Source organism: Semicossyphus pulcher, unplaced genomic scaffold (assembly GCF_022749685.1).
Source record: "Semicossyphus pulcher isolate SPU_LCO1_2020_fin unplaced genomic scaffold, fSemPul1.0.p SCAF_3, whole genome shotgun sequence".
NCBI classification, from domain to species: domain Eukaryota; kingdom Metazoa; phylum Chordata; class Actinopteri; order Labriformes; family Labridae; genus Semicossyphus; species Semicossyphus pulcher.
The window spans coordinates 951,584-957,888 of NW_027211704.1; positions in this window are offsets into that span (position 1 = coordinate 951,584).

Here is a 6,305-nt window from a genome sequence, read left to right on the forward strand (position 1 = left end):
TTTGCACATGGGCCATTGTTTATGTGTTACTTCTATCTATACCTTCCATACTTTGTTTATTTTCCAATAAGAGTGGCTGAACAGGCTATTAGGCAAGTCTAATGAGTTAAAAATCAAGTTCTTGTTTAATGAAATGAAAAAATAAAAAGTTTAGCACTAACTTGGACTTTAAAGATCGAGCTTGTAAGATGTCGGGATCTGTCAGAAAATGGATTGGCGGATTGGATGGATTGAGTATAATAATCTGAAAATAAGGATCACAACCTTAGAATGAACTACAAAGGGAGAGGGTCTCTTCCGTGGAGGCTGCCATGTTGCTCCGCCATGTTGCTCCGCCATGTTTCTACAGTAGCCCATAAGTGACAAACCAGATACTGCTCTAGAGAAGGCCTTCTGCATGTTTCACAAGTGTTGTGTCCCCTAAAGGTTCACCTACATGCGGGGAGTGGTTGTCAGTTGGTTGCAGTCTGCAACCTCACCACTAGATGCCACTAAATCCCTCATTCTGCTCCTTTTACAAAGTCTGTGATAAGTAGGGTCAGGTCAGGTTTAAAGTAGACCACTTCAGTACCAGTAATTCATACTAATTAGTTAGCTAAATTTGTTATCCTTGAGCAATACTAATTCAACACTTGTCTGCTGTGTCAACAGCTACATGAAGACATGAACACAAAGAGTAATCACTATATCCATCGGTCAGATTTGTAAACAACTCCCTCTGAAACCAGTGCTTTCCCTGTCCATCAGGAGACGATACTTTAACAGAAGACAAAGAGGTTTTTGTGGGGAAAGCTAATAATGGAAAGTTCTTTGAGAAGTTAAATATATATATATGAATAAAGATGCGAGCAACGTTAAAATGCATCATTGTATTTACTAGGTGGGGGACTTTTAAGGCCCCATTGCAGTCTTTTGTTGGGTCATTTTATATAATGGAGCCTTCTCCAGACCCGGTGGGGGATTTAACACAATTTTCTCTTCCTCAGAAGCACAGATGAGCGATATCTTTTAGCAGCAAAACTGATCGTAAAATCACTCTGTAAAATGAATAGGTCCATAGGCAAGAAAAAGTGCAATGAAAAAGTACTCCTCAGTTGTAATTGTCATAATTGTACACAGTATTACCCATCTGGTACATTTCCTCATAATGTGGGTCATATATCAAAGCCTTAAAACTCCACTCTAATGTGCCCTCTGTTGTCATCGCAACACACACACACACACACACACACACGCACACACACACACGCACACACACACACACACACACGCACACACACACACACACACTCACACACACACACACACGCACACACACACACACACACACACACACACACACACTCACTGTAAAATGTGTGAAATGTAAAATGAAAAGATGATAAAATTCAGTCCTCTTGGGAGCTGATCTGACAATAAATCATGTCTGTTTAATGAGGAGAGGGATAAATGACAATGTCAGCAATTAATTAGAAATGTATCTTCAGTCTGTCACGTCTGTGTGAGCGTGTGTGTGTGTGAGTGTGTAGACACAGTACGCGTGAACGCACCTCTGTCACTTCAATACCTGTCATAATTAAACGTGGCAGGAGTTGATATGATAGTAAAAAGATCTAAATATAGACGGGGAGAGCTGTCTGGATGTAATGATGTTCAAAATCATATTTAGACATCCAAGCCACTCTAATGCGCTGTAATTATCCTGTAATGAAACATGAGGCTCCTCACAGTGTAAGAGGCATCACTTCAGTGTGAGTGTGGGTGTTGTCTGTCTCTAGAATAATCCTAATCCCATTCCTAATCCTTGCATACTACCGCACCTGCTACATTGGTAATAACAATCATTAAAATGTGTTCCTGTAACACTTCACTGTCATCTGCTGTAAAACAGAGAGCCAAATGCCGTACAGTGAGGCACAGTAAGGCACAGTGAGGCACAGTGAGGCTCGGTGAGGCACAGTGAGGCTCGGTGAGGCTCGGTGATGCTCGGTGAGGCACGGTGAGGCACGGTGAGGCTCGGTGAGGCACGGTGAGGCACTGTGATGCACGGTGAGGCTCGGTGATGCTCGGTGAGGCACGGTGATGCTCAATGAGGCTCGGTGAGGCACGGTAAGGCTCGGTGAGGCACAGAGAGGCTCGGTGATGCACGGTGAGGCTCGGTGAGGCTCGGTGAGGCACGGTGAGGCACGGTGAGGCACGGTGATGCACGGTGATGCTCGGTGAGGCTCGGTGAGGCACGGTGAGGCTCGGTGAGGCACAGAGAGGCTCGGTGATGCACAGTGAGGCACAGTGATGCACAGTGAGGCACAGTGAGGCTCGGTGATGCTCAGTGAGGCTCGGTGAGGCTCAGTGAGGCACAGTGATGCACAGTGAGGCACAGTGATGCACAGTGAGGCTCAGTGATGCTCAGTGAGGCACGGTGAGGCTCAGTGAGGCTCGGTGATGCTCAGTGAGGCTCGGTGAGGCTCGGTGAGGCTCAGTGAGGCACAGTAAGGCTCAGTGATGCTCAGTGAGGCACGGTGAGGCACAGTGAGGCACAGTGAGGCTCAGTGATGCTCAGTGAGGCTCAGTGAGGCACAGTAAGGCTCAGTGATGCTCAGTGAGGCTCAGTGAGGCACAGTGAGGCTCAGTGATGCTCAGTGATGCTCAGTGAGGCACGGTGAGGCTCAGTGAGGCACAGTGAGGCTCGGTGATGCTCAGTGAGGCACAGTGAGGCTCGGTGATGCTCAGTGAGGCACAGTAAGGCTCAGTGAGGCACAGTGAGGCACAGTAAGGCTCAGTGAGGCACACCAATAAAACATGGATGGAGAGAATTTATAAAATTGTGAGCTGGATATAAATTGCACGATTAACAGTAATAAAACATAAATAAATAAACATGAACACATACAGGTGGTTTCACTTTTTGTGGCTATTCTGGCTAAAAATGTGCAACTCAACGATACAAATTACTCGAGCTATTCAGAAACCCCTCTTTACTCTAACTTACTGTTTCTGATAGACTTGAGTGTACGCAGATACCGAGTACCGATGCGTAGTATTTTTTAAAAACACTGATTGCTGACATTTGGCTAGCTTTGACTAACACTGTACTCTCTGCTAGCATCACACTGCGGTTTGTTATTCTCACAAGATCGGATCTTTGTATTTATTATTATATAGATATATATTATTCACCGATACTGATAAACATGCACAATGCACAATACATGTACCAGCTAATTTTCCTCTGTAGCTCCTGGGTGGTGGAGATCTCCTGTGTTTTTGTGTGAGCTGCGTAGAATTCAGTTGTACATTCTGTCGTAACTTTGGAGGGCGTTCCCGCCGTCTGTTGCTGTTGCAGATGTTCTATTTAGGCTTACCCTATTTTTCCCATCCTGCACCACTCCTCTGCAGACAATGAAGATAAAGCTAAATATGTAGAATTTCCTCTTTGTGGCATGCCTAATCAGAACGAGAATGTATCGGACAATCAGTACCAATAATGGCAGATAGGCTGTGCCATATGATATCGTTAAAATGATACCGGTATCATTTTTTTACGCAATAAGAAATTGTCATATCGCGATATTAAAGATGTAAATTTGCAAGACAATTGTTAAGGCTAACAAGTTGCGTCCTGCTTGTCTTGGTCATTTTAGAAGCACTCGCCTCCACTTTAAATCAATTCGAGGCTGTCTGTCCGTCTAAGCCCCGCCCCTACACGCTCAGAGTGTGTGAGTGTGGAGAGGCGGGGCGCTCAGCTGAGAGCAGAGAGCGCGTCTGGCGGAGAGCGGACTTCAGTGTTTGATAGATATTAGCAAAAGACTTAAAGACAAGAAGAACTGTTGCATTTTGCTGCGCAGAGAGCGGCCGTCGTCATTACGTGCTGCTTCAGAAAACACCGGAAAACACCGGTGGCAGCGTCGTGACGCCTGGACAGGAAGCATTAAAAGGTTTTCCTGATACCCCAGGATACCCCAACCTGTCTGCTCTCTTTGCTGTGAGTTTTTCTTTCACCTTGAACCAACTCTATATGTTTTACAACGTGTATAGGAGGTTGTGGTACTGAATTGTGAAAGATGCAACATAGTGAACAGGAGAATCAGAGAGATGTCAATCAGGTACCGTCTGTATCAGCACACAGTCCTGAGAGATCTAATCAAGGCTAATTAAATCACCTGTGTGGGTTGACGGCGGGCCTGCAGGGCCTTTAAACATCTGTAACACTAAACACAGGCAGCGCTTTGTAGGACAGAAGAGCTGATATTTCCTTGTGTATTACTTGTGAACACATTCTTTCAACAGCTCAACATTAGTGTCGCTTTAGGATAACAGAATAATTGCAGGTTGCAGGCTGAACACTGTTCTGATGTTTATAACACGTTACATTCATGTGGCCGAAGCTTTCGTCTCTGCAGTGAGAACATCCACACGCCACAGAGACGAGAGACGTCATCAAGATTGGATAATTGGAGGCTTCCTTAAAAACACAACTAAAAGCAAAATATTATATGTTCACAGTGAGGAAAAAACAAGTGACAAAAACAATAATTAGAGCTCAAATCCATTTACTGTGCTTTGTTCTTATTGTGCTGGTTTTGTGCATGCTGGCTCACTATCGCTGTCATGACTCACTGGTCGACTGGCTCATTGTGCTGCTCTTACGCTGTCAAACTGTGTGCTGTGAAAACGCTTGTTTAGCTCATTTCTTTAACTCGTCGTGTTGTCGGCTCGTCTTTGTCGAGTGCTGTTGGCTTCCTGTTTGTTGTGATAAAATACCGTGTTGGTAGCGATTTCAAGCTTTTTTACACGACGGATGTGTTCCTCACTCAACACTGTCACAGGTGTAATGACACTTAGACGCTGTTCAAAAGTCACAGTCAATTAATCATGTAACAGTGTCCCTGATCTGTGTGAGAACCAGCTCTGACACTCTGCAGCACAGTGATGTGTGTTAGGCCGTGGTGTTATCCTTGCTAGTCTGAAAGAGCCAGTTCACCTGTTTCATATAAATGTTTACTTTGTTTACCTTCCCTTTGAGTAAACACACATTTTGTCACCTTGCAGTAAACCTGCAGCGGGGAGCCCATAATTGAAACCTGTGTTTTTTTCACCTCCTCTAACTCGATGGAAACTCTTCACTCCTGAAGCGACGAGGGACTCGAGGAACAAGACTGCCGATGCAGCAGAATTCTTTGTCCTGTTTTTCACACAGAGCGAGCTATTCTCATGCCGTGTATTAAAACATGCCGCTGGCATATTTAGGGAGTCACACAGGCAGGATGTTACCTTGCACACTGTTATATTTTTAGTGGGATGTGAAGTTGTCTGTTTGCTCTCTGCAGCTGTTCACTAGTGGCTCACTTGTGTTGTGGGTGGATGATCTGTGTTGGTCAGATTCCTGTCTGAAGTGTGAATTACAGTGTTTTACTAAAGCATGGAAATATTCTTTACAAGCAATAAGGCTGGACAGTTAACCGTGTCATTATACTACAGCTCAAATGGGTGCTTGATAGATAGGATCTCATTGATTAGTTACATATTTAAGAAGTTACTCGTGTCCTTTGCCTGTTTCAGAAATAACAGTAACCTGTTAAACAAGCAGCTGCTGCACTTACAGATTCAGTTTTTAGAATTTCTCTTAAGAGACTGATCCATGCATCGTCTCAGATTAACCCTCCATCCATCCATCCATCCATCCATCCATCCATCCATCCGTCCATCCATCATCTATACCGCTTATCCTGTTCAGGGCCGCAGGGGGGGCTGGAGCCTATCCCAGCTTTCATTGGGCGAAGGGCGGGGTTACATCTGGACTGGTCACCAGTCAGTCACAGGGCATTAACCCTCAAAAAAGTAAAAAAAAATAAAACCTCCTATAATTGGACAACAGGAGCTGAAATCACTGCTGCCATCTGTCTTTGGCTGAAACACATGAGAACTAAAGTTATTCTTTGGCATGTGGACAGAAGACACAAGAACCTGATGGATAAATATAATGAAAGGAATGATCAACTTAACTCCTTGTCAGTCATTGTGCAAGAATAATATGTTTAATATCAGTGCATTACTATTAATTATTGCATATTTTAAATGTGGAGCTGATTTAACTGCTTTATATTCTGCTGGGTGGCTTCTGTTCAAACAGCAGTCGATGGAAAGTACAATCGCTTCCTCAGAAATTCAGTCAAAGTATAAATAAATACACAAGCAAAGTACATGACCTCAGTGCTATGTACATGTATGAGTTTCTTTCTACCACTGTTTCATGACATTATATCTAACTACGTTTTCATGGCTGGTCTGATGCTAGCAAAGCTGTG